This window comes from Danio rerio, chromosome 18, assembly GCF_052040795.2.
Source record: "Danio rerio strain M-AB ecotype USA chromosome 18, GRCz13ab, whole genome shotgun sequence".
NCBI lineage: Eukaryota > Metazoa > Chordata > Actinopteri > Cypriniformes > Danionidae > Danio > Danio rerio.
This window is the reverse complement of record NC_141038.1, coordinates 2055001-2080000: the sequence shown is the minus strand read 5'-3', so window position 1 is coordinate 2080000 and position 25000 is coordinate 2055001. Positions and strand designations below refer to the sequence as shown.

General features: G+C 36.2%; 1 protein-coding gene across 4 annotated transcripts in view; it reads right to left on the bottom strand.

Annotated features, from left to right (window-relative positions):
• Window positions 1-25000, bottom strand: part of chst8 (carbohydrate (N-acetylgalactosamine 4-0) sulfotransferase 8) — a 262164-nt gene that overhangs the window by 234727 nt on the left and 2437 nt on the right. The gene's annotated exons all lie outside the window — the stretch shown is intronic.

The window sequence follows — 25000 nt, the reverse complement described above, 5'->3', positions numbered from 1 at the left end:
AGCTCTGGCTGGGTCAGTTCTCCCTGTTCGCGTGGGTTTCCTCCAGGTGCTCCGGTTTCCCCAAAGTCCAAACACTTGTGCTATAGGGGGAATTGATAAACTAAATTGGCCGTAGTGCATGTGTGTGAATGTGAGAGTTTATGAGTGTTTTCCAGTGTTATTGTGAATAAGTTGGCGGTTCATTCTGCTGTGGCGACCCCTGATTAATAAAGAGACTAAGCCAAAAAAATAAAAAAGAAATTATATTAAATATATAATTAAATTTAAACAAAATAAAATCAATAGAAACAAAAACATTCCTGTAATTTAGTTCCTCATCTAATACACTTGCTTCTCATATTCCCTGCTAAGCCCCGCCCTTCTCCTCACCCAAGCATGTGATAGGCCGCTTTATGTTAACTGACAGTCCATTTGTGGTATTTTCTCCTGCTCTCTCTCTCTTCCTCTTGCTCTCCTCGTACTTTCGCTCTAATCCTTTTCCAAGCGTATCACATTACTCTATTCTTCCCCTTAATACACATTAACAGTGGATATATCTGCTGCTGCCGTCTCCTCTGCCAACACAAACACTCCAAAAGCTCAACAAATCGGCTTTACCACACTGGAGTGTTCAGTCTAATAGAGCCCATTCAAACACAGCACTTGCATATCATATAGGATTTATTGTTAGGATATTAACTATTGATATCAACAATCCAATTCTTGATATCCACCATCAGCAGTAAATTGGTATCAAGAATTGAATTGGTGATATTGGAGAATCTGAATAAATCATTTGATTTCAACAATTAAACTGTTGCTGTAAACTGGCTACAGTTTCCTTAATATACATGATGAATAAATCACAAATTTACGTTTCCAGACGTCCTTGCATGAAACTTTTTATGCTTTTTGATGCCATTATTATTGTTATTTTTAGTTGTTTACGTTAGAATTTGATGTTATCTGTTGGTAAATAATAAATAAATATTTGTGTTTTTGTCCAAGTTAAAAACGTACGTTGAGTGGATGCTAGTAGATCAAAACACTGATGCAACACTACAAATTTATTAAATATGGTATTTTACAGTAAAGTTTACTGTAAAAAAACTCCAGCAACCACAGCTGCCTTTTTACAGTAATTTTTCTTACAGTGTAAATTAAAGAAATACTGTACTTTACCGTAAAATGTTATGGATGATTTTTTTTTTGTGTACAGATGGCAAAAATAGTCAAGTACTGTAACGAAGTAGTAATACATTACAGCAGATTTACAGATTATTTTACAGCGTATTAATGCAATACAGTATTTTCCCGTAAAATCTAGAACAATTAAACATTTTATGATATTTTTATCTGTAAAGTTCTGTAAATATTTACCGCATAAAAATACTTAAAATGTTTAATTAAACTATGTAATGTTTAAATAATGTTTAGTGAAGAATTATTTCTTTACTGTAAATGTACTCAATTTAAGTGTAAATTAATGAAATACGGTAGTTTACAGTAAAATTTGGAAATTTATTTTATGCTCCTACATGTTTTTTTTTTACAGTAAAAATCTGGCAGTCATGGCTTCCTTTTTACCGTAAATGTTACAAGATGTTTTACAGTATAATTTAATGATTTACAGTACTTTACCGTAAATTATGAATTTAACCGTGTACAGATACTTAAGTACTGTAACGAAGTAGTAATACTTTAAGGTTTACAGATATTTTATTTGTAATTCAGTGAAATACAGTATTTTAGTGTAAAATCTAGAAAATTCTTAAACAGTTTATATTGTATTTTAACTGTAAAGTTCAGTCAATTTTTACAGCATAAAATACTTGCAAAAAACACTTGAGTACCGTAATGAAAAATTATTACTTTACCATAAATTTTACTGTTTTTTTACAGCGTAAATTAATTAAATGTTCATTCATTCATTTCCTTGTCGGCTTAGCCCCTTTATTAATCCGGAGTCGCCACAGTGGAATGAACCGCCAACTTATCCAGCAAGTTTTTACGCAGTGGATGCCCTTCCAGCCGCATCCCATCTCTGGGAAACATCCACACACACATTACACACACACACTCACACAAATACTACGGACATTTTAGCCTACCCAATTCACCTGTACTGCATGTGTTTGGACTGTGGGGGAAACCGGAGCACCCGGAGGAAACCCACGCGAATGCAGGGAGAACATGCAAACTCCACACAGAAACACCAACTGAGCAGAGGTTCGAACCAGTGACCCAGCGACCTTCTTGCTGTGAGGCGACAGCACTACCTACTGCGCCACTGCGTTGCTTTAATGAAATGTTGTTTAACGTAAATTTTAATTTTAACTACTGCATTTTAATGTTAAATTCAAAAAATACTTAAATATTCTAATGAAGAATTATGTTTTTTTTTTATTATATTTTACAAACTTTGTATGGTAATATGGTAACTTAATTTCAATTTTGGAACTTTATTCTGTTTCTACTGCATTTTTAATGGTAAAACTCCAGCAACCACACGTGTCTTTTTTCTGCATATTTTACACATTTTACAATATAAATTGTCGATATGCAGTACTTTACCGTAAAAATGTTATGGATTTTATTACAGAGAACATTTTTTTGCGGTTACTACCGTATTTTTAAATGGTAAAGTTCACAGCTGCCTCTTTACCGTAAATTTAAAGGATTTGCAAAAATACTTCACAGTAAATTTCTGGCAACCACGGCTGCCTTTATCGTAAACTTTACGAATTAATTTTGTTTTGCAGTTTACAAATTCTTGCAAAAATAAAAATTGTAATGAAGAATTACTACTTTATCGTAAATTTTATGGATTTTTTTTTAAGTTTAACAATGAAATATGGTAATTTACCATGTTACCGAAAATTCTCTAATGTTATAAATACGATAGAAACCATTACAGTTCAGGCAATACAGCTGAACTGTGTTTAACAGTGTACAGATACTTGCAGAAAATACTCATGTACTAAAATGAAGATTTATTGCACCACTGTATCCTGAGAATGAATAAAAGTCACACGTCTTTCCATACAGTACATGCTGCAGTGTGAGGCGTTTTGCTCAGGTGTGTGTTGGAGAATCTGGATCTGCCAGCGACAGCAGAGGTCGAAGCCATCCGGACGCTCTGAGATCCAGCAGAAAAAACATGCAAACAAACTGTGTGAAGGCGAGAGGCGATGCTTCATGCATTATGCAGCGCCAGCGGCTCTCTAAACTTCAGTCTTTGGGGGATTGTCTGACATCCCAGATGAATAATTAAGCTCTGACCTTTTATCCTCATTAAAGGTGATGTGGGGGAGATTTTCTGGAGCTGTCAGGAGCAGCGGTGAAATCAAACCACACACACACACTTACGCTTACATGCGTTTCCATCCGCTTCAGATTTAGTTTTGTTCAGGTGTTAGAATATAACAGCTCTTATGTATGGGAGCTTTTAAAGATAGTCTGTATGGAAAACATGAAAGTGAATGGATAATAATATCATTCATTCATTCATTCATTCTCCTTCGACTCAGTCCCTTATATATCAGGGGTCGCCACAATGAAATTAACCTACAACTATTCTAGTATAAATAACTTAGTCAATTTCATGTTAACTACACTCATTTCATTTAATAAAGTAGACTGTTGGGTTTTACAGTGTCGCAATTTACATATCCATCTAACAAAATTGTCAAATGGTAAATGATTTAACAATATTCAACTATATATGCTGAATCCAACGCAATCTCACGGCAATTCGTAACTTTTTCATTTAGTGGCTAATTCGTATGAATTCGTACGATCTAATTCGTACAATTTAGTACGATTTGCTTATCCCCCAATGACGGTTGGGGTTAGGGGCGGGGTCAGGTGCCACGCCTCCTTTTTAAAATCGTACCATTTCGTACGACTGAACTCGTACGAATTCGTACGAATTAGCCACTAAACTGGCAAAACGTAAAATACTTACGTTTTCTCGTGAGATCAGGCTGGCTGAATCTGATAATGATCTAAACTTGTATCTGTAGGTATTAATAGTTTGTAAATCTGTTAAATATAGAAATAAATAATATATTATGTCAAAACAATCTTTTATTTGGCATGCAATTAACTGCATAAATAAATGTTTTTAACCAGTTAAACTGCTGCTATTTTGGGATTTTTTTCTAGATTTTGCCTAACCAAATTTAAAAGCTTCCCAAATCCACATGCAGAAGTGAAAATGCAAAAAAATTGGTCTCATTTTAAAGAAAACCCTTTGAATTTTCATAAAACACAATTGAAAGTGTGTAAATTATCTGTATATGTTGTCTGTGTTATAATAAACACCTAAAAAAAGAGGCGCTTTTTGTATTTATTTTTTATAAACTCAAATGTGAGAGTGGACCTTTTAGGTTGTGTGTGGTCTAGCGTGCTGTAATTAATTTCGGTGGTTCCTGCACATGTCTGTAATCATAGGAAACGAGAGAAATGTCTCCACCATAATCTATGCAAAAGTTATTGTATTCCAACTGATGAGAGGTGCTGTACAAGCCACAGGAAGCGATCATTGTTTTCATATTTCACTATTCTTTTGTTTAATCAAACATAATTCACTGTGTTTGGAGCACGTCAGACATATAAAAGCATTACTTATGCACATCAGCTCAAAAACAGAGGAGAATGGCCCTGAAGCGCACAGCATAAGGTAAGAGATGACAGCTGTCTGTGCTATCTGGGGCTGCTTATTGATCATAAATGTATTGTTTTCACTTCTGCGCCATGGAAACACCGCGATTCATTCAGCAACTGTTTGATATGTGAATATAATTCAGTAAAAAGAATGCTAGAACCGTATGAGCACCGGCAAGAGCTTTCATTTGAGCTATAACTTGTACATGTGTCATATGAAAAATATGAAAATGAACCAATGTTCAACACCCAGCTCGGGGATCCAAAATACTGTGTGTTTAAGTGTAAATAACTTTTGTACAGTAGAATAAAAACCAAAGTGATGCATATGTGCATAAAATACAGATTTTACACTTTGAAACTAATCCACTTACTAGGGTCTGGTGCAATGCTAGCCCTTTAAATCTTAAAGCAAAAGTCGATGACGTCACAGACCCGGTACCAGGTCTGCAGAGTTTAACCGGTTAAAAAATCCTAAATGAATATTACTATCATAAGTAATATTAATATCCTAATAATCATTCATTTTCCTTCGGCATATTCCCTTATACATTAGGGGTTACCACAGCAGAATGAACTGCCAACTATTCCAGCATATATTTTACACAGTGAAAGCCCTTCCAGCTGCACCCCAGTACTGGGAAACACCAATACACACTCTCATTCATACACACAGGTACAGTACGGCCAGTTTAGGTAGCTAACCACTGAGCCACCATGCTACCCTATCCTAATATTTCTTTCTTTTTGGCTTAGTCCCTTTATTCATCAGGGGTCGCCACAGCAGAATGAACCGCCACCTATTCCAGCATATGTTTTAAAGAGTGGATGCCCTTCCAGCTGAAACCCAGCATGGGAAACACCACTCATACAAACACACACACTCATACCAATTTAGTTCAACAGTTCCCCTATAGCGCATGTGTTTGGACTTGGGGGAAACCGAAGCACCCGGAGGAAACCCACGCCAACACGGGGAGAACATGCAAACTCCACACAGAAACTTCAACTAGTCCATTTAAGACTCAAACCAGTGACCTTCTTGCTGTGAGGCCACAGTGCTAACCACAAAGTTTTAAAATGTTATAAATAGGTTGAATTATTAGGATCAGAGCAGCCATCTTTCCAAACATCAATGCAGCCTTTAATCGTATCATTCACCACAGTAGCACAGAATGAGACTTCTGCATTTTCCTTCGGTTCCAGCATCTCTAATGTGCGTTTTATAGACAGTGAAGGCCATTATATGTGTCGATTAAGTTACGCTGGTGTGTGTGGGAGTGAACGCTGCGTTATGTGAGCTCATGAAGAAGCAGCGCTGAGATCCTGAAACTCGGACATGTGTATTTATAGCCGGCGGAGAAATAATTCATAGTGATCAGAGTGGAGAGTGTACACAAACACAGCAGCTGTGCTGGATTAAAACAAAGCCGGCATTCTCTCCCTGTCTCTCTCGGTCTTTATCAGTGTGTCTGTGAAGTTGGTCATGATGGTTGTTTGAAAGTCCTTGTTTGATTGGTGAATGATTGTGGGTCGGCTGGCTCTAATATATTTATATTTGTGTGCATTATTCATTCATTCATTTTCTTTTCGACTTAAGCTGCGGTCACACTGGGCTTTCCTCCCATAGACTTCTATTCATACGCACAGGAATGCATCAGAACGGAAACGCGGGGTCATGCGTCAAGTTTCGCAGGTCGCTGCGGTGCAAAGTTCAAGCTTGGTGAACTCTGACCTGCGAAATCGCATCACTTGACTGCGTGAGACCAATCGAGGATCAAAACGTGATCTCTCTGGACAGAAATTTAAAACATGGAGCAATCACTCGCTTTATTAAACGTCTAATAAGCTTGTTTAATCCCGCCTCTTTTCGCGGCGCCGCACGGCAGAATATCACATGCTCAAACTCTAATGTGACCGCAGCTTAAGTCCCTTTATTAATCAGTGGTCGCCACAGCGGAATGAACCACCAACTTATCCAGTATACGTTTTACGCAGTGGATGCCTTTCAAGCTGCAACCCATCACTGGGAAACATCTATACACTCCCACACTGAAAAAAATGATGTCTGCAAAGTTGTGGCAAACATTTTATAAGGGTTGAATTTAAACAAACAAATGAAATTTAGTGATGTTCAACTTAATTTGTTTATTTAAATTGTTTATCTGTATTGTTTACAGCCACTTAACTTATTTTTTAAGTAAATGCAAGGAATCATCTTTGATTTTTTTTTTCCAGTGCATTCGCACACATACACTACCAACAATCTAGCTCCCCCAATTCCCCTATAGCGCATGTGTTTGGACTGTGGGGGAAACCGGAGCACCCGGAGGAAACCCACGCCAACACGGGGAGAACATGCAAACTCCACACATGGAATAAATTATTCAAAGATGACTCCTTGGATTTGCTAAACTTATTTGAGTTAAGTGGATGTAAACAATTTATTTGGGCTGAATTTAATCTAACAAATTACCAACATTACTAAAATTGAATTAGTTTTTTTAAATTCAACCCATATAAATTGTTTGCAATTTTTTTTTTCAGTGCACAGAAATGCCAAATGACCAAGCTGGGACTTCTTCGAGCAACCTTCTTGCTGTGAGGCCCCAGTGCTAACCATTAAGCCATCATGTCACTCTCTTTATCTTTCAATTGAATTCATTCATTTTCTTGTTGGCTTAGTCCCTTTATTAATCCGGGGTCGCCACAGCGGAATGAACCGCCAACTGATCCAGCAAGTTTTTAAGCAGCGAATGCCCTTCCAGCCACAACCCATCTATGGGAAACATCCACACACACACACACACACACACACACACACACACACACACACACACACACACACACACACACACACACACACACACACACACACACACACACACACACACACACACACACTACGGACAATTTAGCCTAGCCAATTCACCTGTACCGCATGTCTTTGGACTGTGGGGGAAACCGGAGCACCCGGAGGAAAGCCACACGAAGGCAGGGAGAACATGCAAACTCCACACAGAAACACCAACTGAGCCGAGGTTCGAACAAGCGACCTTCTTGCTGTGAGGCGACAGCACTACCTACTGCGCCACTGCCTTGCCCAATTGAATTCATTTCAATTAATTCAGGTCAAGTCAAATAACTTAATTGGCATGCCATCCATATGTACACACTCAAAATATATTTTTTGGTAACACTTTATTTTGAAGCTCCATTAGAGTATTAGTAGACTGTCAGCTTAATATCGGTTAATTGAGACATTTAACAGACATTTAAATGACTATAAGAAACTATGCAAGTACATATCAACTTATACTAACTTACGTCCCATTCACAAGGGGCTTCAGCGTCAACGCTTGACAGAGGGCGTGTCTAAAGTTGGGGCTGACGGGATCGTCATTGCGGTGTCAGCCAATGAAATTAGTCAGCAATAGGCCACTGTCTGAGCTGGTGTATTTGCATACAGTAATCTGATTGGCTTATGCTTCCGTCAGCACTTGAAAAGTTGAGCCAGTCCAAACTTCTGCAGTGAGCAACGCCTCTGAAGCGGCGCCGACAGATCCACAATGCAGTTCAGCAACGCCTGACGTCACCCAAAGTGAATGGGAAGCATTGACGCTGAAGCCCCATGTAAATGGGGCGTTACCCAAACCCTAACTCCAACCTCACAGTCTACTTATAATCTATTGAGAATTAGTTGGCATGTAGATGCAATGTGACCTAAATTCAAAAAGTAGACCATCAATATAAAGTTTGACTTTTTTTTTTTTTTTGCTTGTTCATACTTGCTTACTTAAAATGAGCTGAAACAACAGACTTCTTGAGATTTTATTGGGCCAACTTAATTTTTTATGTCCAATCCACACAAATTTGCTAAAAGTGTAAAGTTAATTTAATCAATTTGTATTGGGACAACATGGATGAATTGTGTGGAACCCTGCATATTTTACAGTGCTGCCAAAGGGTACATAGCAGGGGGGAAAGTATATTTAAATTAAACTAAATGACAAAAAGTCATAACAAATGTTTATATCCCAGATAGCATATGAATTTGGGCCACTTATGCGGCACTGATATTCCTTCAGACAAATTGAATGTGAGCCTGAAGTGGCCCGTCTGTACAATCGCAAAGGGGGGCCAAAGATTCAAATTCATATATGAGCCATTTAAGGCAAAGATTTGGCACTTATAGCAAAATGTAATCTGAATGTGAGCCTAATGTGCCCCATGTGGGAAACGATCAATTTGGCCCAAATGTGACATGGGTCATTTAAGGGTAATCTGGATCTACACCCAAAGTGGCTCACACGTGTAAGTGCAAATGTGGCCCAGTTATCCCAAGACATATGTGGGCCACTTTTGGCAAATATTTGGTACAGTTAACTCTGGATATTTCGGCTGTGAGCCTAATGTGGCCCAGAGATAATATGGCAAATGTGGCCCAGGTTTTTTAAAACATATGTGGACCAATTTTGGCAAATATTCGGCAGAGAAAACGCTAACTAATGCAGCCGTTAACCTAATGTGGCCCAGAGGAGATATGGAAAATGTGGCCCAGTTATCTTAAAACATATGTGGACCACATAGACTAAAGTCACCATCATGGAGAAAAGTGTTTGCTTTAGTTGGGCTCATAGCCCTGAACTTCTTAATATAAAGTTCTTTTGGGCTGCTGTAACTTTTAAGAACTTTGCTTAAAGTTTATAACAGCAAACAAGATGAAGTGAGGCACAACCTGTAATGAAATACTATAATTCACTGATGGTTACCAATGTTTAATCTATTATTAGAAGTAATAGGCCAGATATGGGCCAGAATAAAAGCAAACTGTGGCCCAGAATAGGGTCAGTTCTGGTTCATTTGATTGAATTCTGGCTAATACGTGGTATTGCTATGGTTAATTGGGACCCAGATCTGACAAACAGGAGTGGACCGCCCTAGAGCCATCATTCCATTCAATATGTGGGCCAGATGTAAGTGTCTGGTGTGGACCAGATATGGGCCAGAACAAAAGCAAACTGTGGCCCAGAATAGGGTCAGTTCTGGTTCATTTGGTTGAATTCTGGCTAATACGTGGTATTGCTATGGCTTAACTGGGACCCAGATCTGACAAACAGGAGTGGACCACCCTAGAGCCATCATTCCATTCTACATGTGGGCCAGATGTAAGTGTCTGGTGTGGGCCAGATTTGGGCCAGAACAAAAGCAAACTGTGGCCCAGAATAGGGTCAGTTCTGGTTCATTTGGTTGAATTCTGGCTAATACGTGGTATTGCTATGGTTATTTGGGACCCAGATCTGACAAACAGGAGTGGACCGCCCTAGAGCCATCATTCCATTCAATATGTGGGCCAGATGTAAGTGTCTGGTGTGGGCCGGATCTGGGCCAGAACAAAAGCAAACTGTGGCCCAAAATAGGGTCAGTTCTGGTTCATTTGGTTGAATTCTGGGTGATATGTGATATTGCTATGATTTAATTGGGACCCAGATCTGGCAAACAGAAGCGGACCGCCCAAGTGCCATCATTCCATGCTGTATGTGGGCCAGATGTAAGTGTCTTGTGTGGGCCGGATTTGAGCCACATTAGTTTTGCTAGCTGGGATGTTACTTTACCTCAATTTAGTAAGTTAACCAGGTTGTTGTTTTTTTTATTTTTTATTTTTTTTGCAAATATACAAAATTAAATCAAACATGGAGTCAGTCAGACTGATTTAAGCTGAGATGGCTAAAAAAATAGTTTGATTCAACTTAAATTTAAAGCAGGAAGACTTTTCATAGCGTAACAAGATTTAAATTTTTAATTTGATTTAAAATATTGCTGATAAAGGTAACAAATGCATTGCCAAAGCATTCATAAAGTTTACAGCTCCAGTGTGTCAAAATCTCCCTCTCTGTGTGTGTTTGTCATGCTGTGTTGCTCTTCGGTGACTCCACTGCACAAACCTTGTTTCTGTCACACGCATGTCCTGCTGTCAGAGCCACACACACACACACACACACACGCACACACACACACACACACACACACACACACACACACACACACACACAAGATTCGAGACTAACCACTAGCTGCTGCTGAAACTGACAACAAAGAGCAGTTCAGTTCTGTAATTCTAGATTCTGGGACAAAAAGTGGTGCTATAACTTTAAATGCCGTGTTCTGCAGGGCTGTCTGCTTATAATAAGGCCAGACAGAATCTGCAGAGTTTGTTTCCCATTTCTGTGCAGAATTGTGTTTAGAATTTTGAGAGTAAACGAAAATCTTTTATGTAAAGTATTACCTATATTTTTAAGTATTGAATATATCTGTGGTTCACAATGCAAATCACATTGAAACCACTTGTTCAGTAAGCAAATCTAAATAAATCTTGCATATAATATAGTATATATAATATAGCTACTTAAAAACAAAAAATATTAATGTACAAAATGCACTGTGTATCTAAATACTTGCATACTAGTCAATGATATTAATAAAATTAACAAAAAAATAAATGTATATGGTTGAAGTCAGAATTATTGGCCCCCATTTAGTTTTTTTGCCCAATGTTTAACGGAGAGCAGATTTCTTCAACACATTTCTAAACATAATAGTGTTAATAACTCATCTCTAATAACTGATTTATTTGGTCTTTGTCATGATGACAGTAAATAATATTAGACTAAATATTTTTCAAGACACTTCTATACAGCTTAAAGTGACATTTAAAGGCTTCACTGGGTTAATTAGGTTAACTAGGCAGAAATTTTTTTTAAAAATCATATTAGTTCATCAATAAATCTGACTACAACTGTATAAAGATGAAATCTGGGCATACTTATAAGAATAGCCAGACAGAATATGCCGATTTGTTTTATTATTATTATTATTATTATTATTATGATTTTTGCTATTTCTGTGCAGAATTTTGTAACACAAGGCAAGTTTATTTCTATAGCACATAAACAGGAATAAAAGTAACAAAACAAAAAAAATAATAAATGATTAAAAGAATTTAAAAAATGATAAAAGATAAATTAATAAATGACAATAATAATCTGTGAATTTATGGAATCACACTAAAAGCTTAATTTTTAAAAAATGCATTTAATATGTTAAATATTCATCAAATTTATGGTTTACAATGCAAAGCCAAATAGAGCCACTCATTTGGTAAGCAAAGCTAAAGAGACCTCTTGTATAATATAAATAAGATTCATTTCACTAAGAAAATTTCACTTTACAATCCCTTATTGTGTATGAATCATCCAAACATCTGCACATCCGTCAGTAATATTACTAAAATCAACAAAAATATATAGATACATAGACTGAATTATTGGTGGGGCAACAGTGGTTAGCACTGTCACCCCACAGTAAGAGGTTTGAGTCCCGGCTGGATCAGTTGGCATTTCTGTGTAGAGTTTGCATGTTCTCCCCGTGTTGGCGTGGGTTTCCTCTGGGTGCTCCGGTTTCCCCCACACTCCAAACACATGCGCTATAAGGGAATTGAAGAGCTAAATTGGCCATATGACTGTGTGAATGGGTGTGTATGGCTGTTTCCCAGTGCTGGAAAGGCGTATGCTGTGTAAAACAAATGTTGGAATAGGGGGTGGTTAATTCAGACATTATCTACACACAATATGAATTCCCTATTAGAAAAACACAACAAACTATAAAATGCTATTCATGAAAATACTTCAATAGCAGACAAATGCATATGCCCAACACAAGCAGGCTGCCATCCAGACCAGTTCAGCTGGATGACGTATAATGTCTCCGACACCACCTGTAGTCCCAACTTGGGCCGATAGTTTAGATTAAACCACTGAAGCTTGTGGTAAAAAGTAAAATCACCGTCATTTGCATTTAACAATGCTCAAAAGTGAAAGTTGTAGGCAGCAATTACATTATTTAACCAACAGGTGGCGACAACCAGCCATTAAAAATACGCCACTGAATAATTCGAGATGTGTGATCAGTTATACCACTAATAGACTGTTTATCCAAATCGGACCAATCAGATGGGGTCTTAATCCATTATATCTTAATCCCCATCCCTCCAGTAGGTGCTGTAAGCAAAATCAACACTAATGCTGGGAGACAATAGGACAATAGGATAGCAACCGTCTTTATAAAGAAGCATAATAGATTAAAAAAAAAAATTAAGAGTGTAATGTAACTGATGTGTTTTATGTCATAGAATAAAACGTGAAAGCATCTTGGGTTTGTGTTAATTATTTAAGCGAATTAACCAAAATCCCATTCAAAAAAACCTATTGACTTTGGGACGAGGGAACTGGATCTCCTAAAATGCAAACTCGCTTCCGGGTTTTTGCATACAAATTGATGTCATAGTTCCTCCACTCATTATTTATTAACACCAAAATAAATGAGGTGTAAAATCCCACTACATGCAGCGTCCAGAGAGCTAAATGATTTCCTGTAGACACAGATTCATCTGCTCCTTATCTAAACAGCGTTTAATAGTGTTTTGTTGAGCTGAAAAAAGGCCCAGATAGAAATAAGAAGCTTTTTTGAGCCGAAAGTCCAGGCCTGCTTCCAGAATCCCATCTGAAGATGCGCTCGCTGTCTGCCATCCTCATTCATTTCAGTAATGCGCACGGCCAAATCTGCTCCTTTCTGCAGAATCAGACCTGATTAAAGACGTATTCTAATGGAACTAAGTCTTTTATCTTGATTAAACTCCAATTTAGGATATTACGCTTCAATTTTCAGTCACGCTCAACATGAGTATGAATTCCTATTGAGAATCAATATATGAACACAGATGACTGATTGCTGCCCTCCAGTCTGTATTTAACTCAGGATTATGTAATGAAGAACACACACACACACACAGACAGTATGGGTGAATCTCTCTTAAATCCAAACAGATGTTCACATTTAAGATTCTAATCGCACACACATTTATTAAAGCCCTGTGATATTTCAAAGGTCATCATTCTGATATTGGTCTACTAGAATATGTTAAGTAAGGAATAAATGACGGCTGAATAATTAGAAAAATAATCCACAACTGAGGTGGAGTAGCAGCTAAATCTCCGGTGTGCATTGTTTTCTAATAATTCTACAAACCTCAGTGTGTTATATTGCTTGCACTTCAGCTGCAGTCACTGTTGAGATGTTGTATTTGAGAGGTTGTCAGGTTTTAGTGCCTCTCAAACTGCTCCTGTGTGTGGTGTTTCTTCCACATATCCTCCAAAGTCTTCTGCTGTGTTTTGATATGATTTCTGACTGTTGTAGTTGTGAAATAACTCATTCAGCGTAGTGAAATAGAGCTATATAAAAATGTGCCGGAACTACTTTAGCTGTGCGTTTATCTGACAATAAACAAACACCTCAGAGTGCTCATCAACCAATCGGAATCGAGTATTTGACTGTTGTAGTTGTGAAATAACTCATTCAGCGTAGTGAAATAGAGCTCTATAAAACCTGCCAGAACTACTTTAGCTATTGTCAGATAAGCGCACAGCTAAACACTTTAGAGTGCTCATCAGCCAATCAGAATCAATTATTTGAATGTTGTGGCTGTGAAATAACTCATTAAGCGTAGTGAAATGGAGCTCTATAAAAATCTGCCTGAACTACTTTAGCTGGGCGTTTATCTGCCAATAACCAAACACCTCAGAGTGCTCATTAACCAATCAGAATCGAGTATTTGACTGTTGTAGCTGTGAAATTGCTCATTCAACGTAGTGAAAGAGCTCTATAAAACCTGCCGGAACTACTTTAGCTGTGCGTTTATCTGACAATACACAAACACCTCAGAGTGCTCATCAAAAAATCAGAATCGAGTATTTGACTGGTTGTGGGTGTGAAATAACTCAACTTATTCACTGTAATGATATGGAGCTGTAATGTGCTCACAACCTACTGGAACTACTTTAGCTGTGCATTTTTTCTGACAATAACCAAACACCTTAGAGTGTTCTTCAGCCAATCAGAATCAAGTATTTGACTGTTGTTGCTGTGAAAGAACTAATAGTGATATGGAGCTGTAATGCGCTCGAAATCTCCTGGAACTACTTTATGTGTGCGTTTATCTGAAAATAAGTAAACACATTTGATCGTTCATCAGCCAATCAGAGTCGAGTATTTGACTATTGTAGCTGTGAAATAACTGAAATCCTTTACCGTAGTAATATGGAGCTGTATTGCACTACAAATCCGCCGGAACTACTTTAGCTGTGTATTTATCTGACAATAACCAAACACCTCAGAGTGCTCATCAGCCAATCAGAATAGAGTATTTGACTGTTGTAACTTTTAAAAGAACTAAAATAATTTAGCGTAGTGATATGGAGCTGTAATACACTAAAAACCTGTCGGAACTACTTTCGCTGTGCGTTTATCTGAAAATAAGTAAACACATTTGATCGTTCATCAGCCAATCAGAGTCGAGTATTTGACTATTGTAGCTGTGAAATAACTGAAATCCTTTACCGTAGTAATATGGAGCTGTATTGCACTACAAATCCGCCGGAACTACTTTAGCTGTGTATTTATCTGACAATAACCAAACACCTCAGAGTGCTCATCAGCCAATCAGAATAGAGTATTTGACTGTTGTAACTTTTAAAAGAACTAAAATAATTTAGCGTAGTGATATGGAGCTGTAATACACTAAAAACCTGTCGGAACTACTTTAGCTGTGCGTTTATCTGAAAATAAGTAAACACATTTGATCGTTCATCAGCCAATCAGAGTCGAGTATTTGACTGTTGTAGCTGTGAAATAACTGAAATCCTTTAACGTAGTAATATGGAGCTGTATTGCACTACAAATCCGCCGGAACTACTTTAGCTGTGTATTTATCTGACAATAACCAAACACCTCAGAGTGCTCATCAGCCAATCAGAATAGAGTATTTGACTGTTGTACCTTTTAAAAGAACCAAAATCATTCAGCGTAGTGATATGGAGCTGTAATGTGCTCAAAACCTGCTGGAACTACTTTAGCAGTGTATTTATCTGACAATAACCAAGCACATTAGAATGCTCATCAGCCAATCAGAATCGAGCATTTGACTGTTGTACCTTTGAAATAACTTAAATCATTCAGCGTAGTGATATGGAGCTGTGATACACTAAAAACCTGTCGGAACTACTTTAGCTGCGCGTTTATCTGAAAATAAGTAAACACATTTGATTGTTCATCAGCCAATTAGAGTCGAGTATTTGACTGTTGTAGCTGTGAAATAATAGAAATCCTTTAACGTAGTAATATGGAGCTGTATTGCACTACATATCTGCCGGAACTACTTTAGCCGTGTATTTATCTTACAATAACCAAACACCTTAGAGTGCTCATCAGCCAATCAGAATCGAGCTTTTGACTGTTGTTGCTTTGAAAGAACTAAAATCATTCAGCGTAGTGATATGGAGCTGTAATGTGCTCAAAACCTACTGGAACTATTTAAGCAGTGTATTTATCTGACAATAACCAAGCACATTAGAATGCTCATCAGCCAATCAGAGTCGAGTATTTGACTATTGTAGCTTTGAAATAACTAAACTCATTCAGCGTAGTGATATGAAGCTGTAATGCGCTTAAAACCTGCCAGAACTACTTTAGCTATGTCTTTATCTTACAATAAACAAACACCTGAGAGTGCTCATCAGCCAATCAGAGTGGAGCATTTAGTTACTTCGCAGCACTGCTCAGGTCTGGAGCGGTTCTCTGCTCGACTGATTTGGTGTCACTTTTGCCGATCTTGCACCTGTGCAAACGTATAGATGACGCAGATCCTCTCCAAACAAGTGTGTGTTCTGTGTACGCGGCTCCCTGTGGCGTCTGGAGCGGATCTCTCTCCGGTCTGAGGGAACGCGCGCACGGACGAGCCATCTGGAGTGCGAGTGTGTGTTCCTGCCTGCTGGGATCACGCCAGCGCTTCAGAGACTCGCCGTACTAACACACACACACTGCCTCATGCAACCTGACAAATCAGCCTGTGTGCGTCAGAGCCCGCATACACCAGCAGATCCAGCCTAGAGAACCCACACAGACACACGCGCACACACACACACACACACACACACACACACACACACACACACACACACACACACACACACACACACACACACACACAGAGAGAGAGAGAGAGAGAGAGAGAGAGTCTGCGCTACACCAGCAAATCCAGCTCAGATATCCCATTCCAAACACACATACACACACACACACACACACACACACACACACACACACACACACACACACACACACACACACACACACACACACAGAGAGAGAGAGTCTGCGCTACACCAGATCCAACCTAGAGAACCTGCCCCAAACACATACACACTCACAAACACTAGCCACACACCCCTCCAGAAACATACACACACCGATCCAGCCCAGAGAATCCACTCCAGATATAAACACAGGCTCTGTGATATACCAGTCCACTGTAAAATAACAGAGCAAAGATTACTCCAAACACACACACACACACACACACACACAACCCAAAAACTACTATTATAATATTATTATTATTATATTATTATTATTATATTATTATTATTATATATTATTATTAAATTTTATAGATTATTAGTTTTAATTTGTAACTAATTCATTCTAAATAGTTTTTATTTTTTATTTAGCTGTGTGTTTTTGTCTATAAAAATAAATAAATAAATAAAATGTAACAAAAAATAAACTTTTTAAAAAAATAAATAAATGAATTGAAAATTAAATAAATAATTCATAAAATAAAATGTATAAATGAAAAAAATAATTTTAAAAATCAAATAAATAAATGATAAACAAAAAATAATTTAAAAATATAAAAAATAATAATAAGTAGTAAATAAAAATAAATACATTTAAAACGAAAAAAATAATAAAAATAAATAAATAAATAAAAATAAGAGTGACGCAGTGGCGCAGTAGGTAGTGCTGTCGCCTCACAGCAAGAAGGTTGCTGGTTCGAGCCTCTGCTGGGTCAGTTGGTGATTCTGTGTGGAGTTTGCATGTTCTCCCTGCGTTCGTGTTGGTTTCCTCTGGGTGCTCAGGTTTCCCCCACAGTCCAAACACATGCGGTACAGGTGAATTGGGTAGGCTAAGTTGTCCGTAGTGTATGAGTGTGTGTATGGATGTTTCCCAGAAATGGATAGCAGCTGGAATATATATATATTTATTTATACACACACACACACACGCACACATACATACATACATACATACATACATACATACACCTGTGTGTGTGTTTGTGTGTGTGTATATAAATAATACAAAAGAATTAAACTTTGTATCATTCACATCAGCATGCATTTTCCCGGGAAATCCAACCTTCTTAGTCTTGAAAGACAGTAAGACAGATAATATATAGTAAGAGAGATATGCTCTATTTTAAAATATATTTTTATTTCCATCTATGACTAATTACTTTTTTTTTTTCAACCTATATATATATATATATATATATATATATATAACATTTTTACAGCAGAAAATTACTGTACTGTAAAGCTACAGTACCTCTGCTGCTATTTTTAGATGCTTTGACACAAAAAAGTGAGAACTTCATTAAGCCTCTGGAGGGATGAAAGAGAAACCTGAGCAATGCATTACACACACACACACACACACACACACACACACACACACACACACACACACACACTTTCCAGTTCAGTGACAGACACTGCTGGTTTTGCTGATTTTTCTTTCATTCGGGATACTTGATATATAGTCCTGACAGGAGGATTTTCAAAGTCTGAATATAAATCACAGCAAGGACAGATAGCGACCTGACTGACCACCGATGGAGCCTGACAGCATCATTTGTCATGTTTTTCTCACACCGATGTCACCGCTGTCATTTTTAGACAGCGCAAGCGATGTAAATCAAAGTATCCTTGAATTAATGTGACGCTCAGAAATGAGCAGAAAAATGACCAAGTATGAAGGGCATCATGGAGAAATGCAGCGCACAAGCTGGAAACTGGATGCACTTCAGTGTATTAAACTTAACTCAAGCTGTGACCTTAAATCAGAGTACCAAAACAATGCAGTAATTCAGTCTATATGAACTGAGTAACATTAATAAATAGCAACATTCTACATATGCATAAAAAACCTGGAGATACAGTTGAAGTCACAATTATCAGCCCTCCTGAATTTAGTTAATAACTCTTATTCTAATAACTGATCTCTTTTATCTTTGCCATGATGACAGCACATAATATTTGAGGAGATATTCACTAACAAAGAATGTTTCAATGCCTTAAGAGAGATAACCAGGCATAAAAGAAAGCTGTTGATGACTAGAAGACTTAAATGTTCTTGAAGATGACGTGGTGATGCCTTCAAAATCTTGTTTCAGTGCATGGACTCTGGTTTTTGTGCTGATTTATGCCCTTCACATGAAACACTTCAAGAAACAGACTCCTCAAATTAAATTAAATTAAATTAAATTAAATTAAATTAAATTAAATTAAATTAAATTAAATTAAATTAAATTAAATTAAATTAAATTAAATTAAATTAAATTAGTGAAAAAGGTAAATGTTGACCCTTATTGATTGCTGACATTTGATCTGCATCCATAGAGCAGCTGTTTAATATATAACTGTTTTTTTACTTGATATGCTTGACTGAAATAATGATTTCTATTTAAATAGATTTTGTCCTAATATACAGTGTTCAGGATAACCAAGTACAGCCCATTTTGGAAAATGAATATTTTTCTTAATTTCTCAGTGAATATAGGCAATGTATTTTGGTGGATTTAAGCAAAACTGATTTATTTAACAGATATGTTTATTAAAATAATATTTTAGTCACTAAGCATATTGGGAAACTGAAAATAAATAAAAAAGTAATTAATTAAATTAATAAAAATAAATAAATTTAAAAATAAATGAATATGAAACTAATTTAAAATAAATAAATACATTTAAAAATAAATAAAAATACAAACATTTAAAAATGAATACAAACTAATTAAAAATAAATGAATACATTTCAAAAGCAACAAATAAAAATACATTTTTTTAAAAAGTTAATAAAAAATGTAAAATTAAAAAAGCACATTTAAAAATAAATGAATAAAAAATTAAAATAAATATATTTTAAAATAAAACAAATAAAAATAAATAAATAAATACATTTAAAAATAAATATATGAACAAATTAAAAATAAATAAATACATTTAAAAATAATAAAAAAAATAAAAATAAAAAAACAAATAAATATTTAAGTCAACAAACACATTAAAAAATTTAAAGATAATACAATTAAATTCAAGTTAAATATTGCAAAAATAAAATTACAACCAAAATTCAAAAAAATATTTGCTTCTCTTAATTTTTGCTTTTTTTTAATTTGTATTCAATATTTTTCTATAACATAAATTTGGCTGTACTAGTTTTTGGACCGTTATCACAAGTTATTTTGTTAGATAAGCTCCAGATTTAGCTTCAGTACCGACTAATATAATGTATATGCACAAATGCAAAGAGCTTAATAATAAACATATTAATTTAAAAGAGAGATTTGTGAAGGGTGAACTTATACATGCGGAGCACTGTTCCTCCTTTTTATTTAATTTCTTGTTTCCACATAGCAAGTTTTTGCTTCATGTTCAAATCAGTTTGTGTTTATACAGATTAAAATGACATTTAAGCCTTAACTAGGGTAATTAGGGTAAAGTTACGGTAATTAGGCAACTCATTGTATAACAGTGGTTTGTTCTGGAGACGATCCAAAACTAATATTGCTTAAGGGCGCAAACAATATTACCCTTAATATGGGTTAAAAGAAAGTGCCATATTCTAGCCAAAATAAAACAAAGACATCCTCCAGAAGAGAAAATATTATAGGGAATACTGTGAAAATTTCCTGAATCTGTTCAGCATCAATTGGGAAATATTTCAGAATACACAGGAGGGCGAATAATTCTGACTTCAGCTATAAATACAGCACATGTGCATCTGAAAATACATCCGTCACTTGCATCTGAAGCCTCGAAATCCAAATGCCTTCAGCGACTTGTTTAAAGTCTCTCTCACACACACACACACACAGAATAGCTGCATCTTAAACATGCATAATTGCTTTATCTCTGCATGTGATCATCATGCTAGAAGTGACATTATTTGTGCACGAACAGACTCCAGTTAGAGCCGCATCTGCTGTTCTGATTCATGTCACATTTCATGCATTTAAACCTGCAAATTATGGAGATCTACAGCTTTGATGCAGCAATGCTCAATCCGTTGGCACTTTTTCGCAATAATTATTGTTTTAAAAGCAGCTTTACAGAAAGATGCATGCTATTACAGTACATTACAATCAAAAACCACAGTATACTGTAGCTGTCAAGCTTTTACATACACTGTTATAACATGCAGGATTCCACACAATTCATTCATGTCATCAACACAAATTGATTAAGTTTCCTTAACAAATTTAAAATGGATTGAACATAAAATAATTAGGTTGTCCCAAAAGAAATCTCAATAATTACACTACCTGACAAAAAAAAAAAAAAAAAGTATTGTTGCCTATCCAAGTTTTAGAAACCGCAAATAGTAACTGGACTTCTAGTTGATGATTTGGTATCAGAAGTGTCTTATATGAAAGGCAAAGGCTTCTAGATTTTGCTTATTTGAGCACAATAAAATCTGATCATGCTTTGATGTTGAATTATTTGATTAGGACAGTGAGCTCTGACTCTGCTTAGACTAAAGTCTCATCACTGAACAGAAATAATGTCCAGTATAGAATATAAAGTCCTGCTGCAGTGGAGACAGAATGAATATTGTGTCTGACTCCATCATGAGCTTGGAGGACTGCATCTATACATCTCTGACATGACTCAAATCACTGATTAATAAAGTCATCTGGAATGCCAAAGAAAGCGTTCAGCAGGATCCCAGAGTTCATCAAGACTCTTTAGATTCATCTTCATTGCCTCTTACTTCATGCTTAATAATGTTCATATCTGGTGACTGGGCTGGCCAATCCTGGAGCAGCTTGACCTTTGCTTTCAGGAGCTTTGATGTGGAGGCTGAAGTATGAGAAGGAGCGCTATCCTGCTGGAGAATTGTCCCTCTCCTGTGGTTTGTAATGTAATGGGCAGCACAAATGTCTTGATACCTCAGGCTGTTGATGTTGATCATCCACTCTGCAGATCTATTGCACGCACCCATACTGAATGTAACCCCAAACCATGATGTCTCCTTCACCAAACTTGACTGATTTCTGTGAGAATCTTGAGTCCATGTGGGTTCCAGTGGGTCTTCTGCAGTATTTGTGATGATTGGGATGCAGATCAACAGATGAATCCACCTTTTCCCACTTTTCCAAAATGATCAACTAGAAGTCGAGTTTGTTGTACAATCTTTTTAATATTGTTTTAGTGGTTTTATTTAATAATAGAAGTGTATGTTGAATATGGAGAGGCAAGAGTGTTTCACCAAAAACTGAAGATGTCTTTAGTTCTCCCCCATGTGGCTTTGAATCCAGCCGTTTTTGCTTTTGTTGAAAAAAAATGAAAATATTTTAAAGAATGATGGTTCCTTCCATATAAGAAAAAAAAAATTCAATGTGAGTCAACGCATTTCACTAAATATCCTTTTGTGCTGAATTAAAGTGAAGACTGAGTAGTTACATTAAGGCCGAATGTTCATTTTTGGGTGAACTACTGCATCCCTGTATCATCTGACACTTTCAGATTGTCTCTGGCTGATAAAATGTTTACCTTGATAACCACACATACAGTATACCATGCTACTGTGGGGTAAAATATTGCACAATCATAACTTAATATGCAACCAAATAGTCTGGGAACATTGTTCTGTCGTCTACACTTCATGCAAAAAAAAAAAAGTTCATGGTTGTTTTGAACGCTATCCATCTATCTATCTATCCCTCCATCCATCCATCCATCCATCTATCTATCTATCTATCTATCCCTCCATCTATCTATCTATCTATCTATCTATCTATCTATCTATCTATCTATCTATCTATCTATCTATCTATCTATCCCTCCATCTATCTATCTATCTCTCCATCTATCTATCTATCTATCTATCTATCTATCTATCTATCTATCTATCTATCTATCTATCTATCTATCTATCTATCTATCTATCTATCTATCTATCTATCTATCTATCTATCTATCTATCTATCTGCATTGAATCTGTAAAGAACAGGAATACAAATATATGCAATTACAGTCCAGTCTGAAAGATAACCTGCACAAATGAAAGAAAAGACTAAATAAAATAAGGAAAAGTACACACATATAGATAGACAGACAGACAGACAGACAGACAGACAGACAGACAGACAGACAGACAGACAGACAGACAGACAGACAGACAGACAGACAGACAGACACACAGACAGACAGACAGACAGACAGACAGACAGACAGACAGACAGACAGACAGACAGACAGACAGACAGACAGACAGACAGACAGATAGATAGATAGATAGATAGATAGATAGATAGATAGATAGATAGATAGATAGATAGATAGATAGATAGATAGATAGATAGATAGATAGATAGATAGATAGATAAGGTTTGAATCTGTAATGGACAGAAATAAAATTCTATGCTAGTACAATCTGAAAAATAACGTGCATAAACGAAAGCAATAACAAAATAAAAGGGGATGTACATTAAAAAGAAAATAAAAGCAATATACTAGATTATATTAGAGTGGAGTTAAAATAAAAGTCATGTAAATTGGTTAAATTAACTAAGAAGCATGATGTTTTCGTATATTTCTATCATTTGGCAAAATTTGTTTTTAGACAAGCGTATTATTGTGTGCAGAGTTTGTCCATGTTTAACGCTGGTTTATCACATCAACAGCTCTATATCTTTTGTTTGGCCATTTGTTTTTATATTTTTATTTAGAATAGAAGCTAATTACGTCCTTCCTTCACACCTCAGTCAGCTGCCATTGTTGTTCATAGTTTAGTCACATCCTGTTTACATTATTGTAATTCCCTTCTGTTTGGCCTCCCTAAGAAAACTCTTCATAAATTACAACAACTGAACTGTACGAAACGTTGCAGCCCGCATTATCACAAAAGACCCCTCTATCGGTCACATCACACCCATTCTGCAACAGCTTCACTGGCTTCCCATCCTTTTCATAATTAATTATTAAATACTTCTTCTCACTTTTAAAGACATCCACAATCTTGCTCCTCCATACCTTGCTAATCTTGTTCAAATTGCCACACCTTATCCAACAACTTCTTCTATTCACCTCACAGTTCCCTCTGTCATCACGGGGAGCAGATCCTTCAGCCACTCGGCACCTCAGCTTTGGAATTCACTTTCTCCTGATCTCCGTAATTTGGACTCTCTTTCTCAATTTAAATCCAAACTCAAAACGCATTGTTCAGAACAGCTTAATTACTTTAACCCGACTGCATTTTTAAAGTTTGTATCGTATTATAATGACTTTTATTGTGTTTTTATTTGAACTGATTGTTCTAGCTGACCTTGAATGTCATCAAAAGGCGCCTTTAAATAAAATGCTTTATATATATATATATATATATATACACATTTTTTTTTTTTTTTTTTTTAAATCAGGATTGAACAGGAACAGGAATACAATTATAATACGGAGTACAATCTAAAATATAACATGAACAAATGAAAAAATTAGGAAATAAAATAGGGGGATGTACATTAAAAACAAAATAAAAGCAATATATTACAGAGAAGAGAGTATATTAGAAAGTAAAGTTAAAATAAAAGTAATTTAAATCAGTAAAATTAACTAAGGAGCATGATGTATTCATACATTTCCATCAGTTTGCAAAATGTTTTGTTTTTAGACAAGCGTATTTGTCCATATTTGAGCCAACAAACATCATTTCATTACTTTAGTGTACAATAAAACGAGTAATTTATTCAACATCATGGGCAGTTTTTGTTTTCGTCTTACTAAAAGCAGCATTCAAAGAAGCAACCAATTCAAATTCAAAGTCAAGCATTGAACCGCAAAGAAACAATGAGGTAAAGTTGGTTTTATATTCAAACCTTTTCCTTAATGATATAATTTTAGAAAAGTAGCCTATTGATTGCCAATTAAATCGCGAAATCAAATCAGTAGCCAATGACTACCAAAGTGCACCAGTGCTCACATTCAATGAAATAGTGCTGATGTTGGTTTGAAGTGATTCTTGCATGCGATTTTAGAGCGAATATTTAAAGTTGCGTGTTAAACAATAGCTGTCACTGAACGAATGTGCGAATCAAACACCAACTTTACCTCCATCTGAGAAACACCTTCAAGTTCACGCTGCAGCAAATGAATGCATTCGTGTAGATTATTTGCGAGGA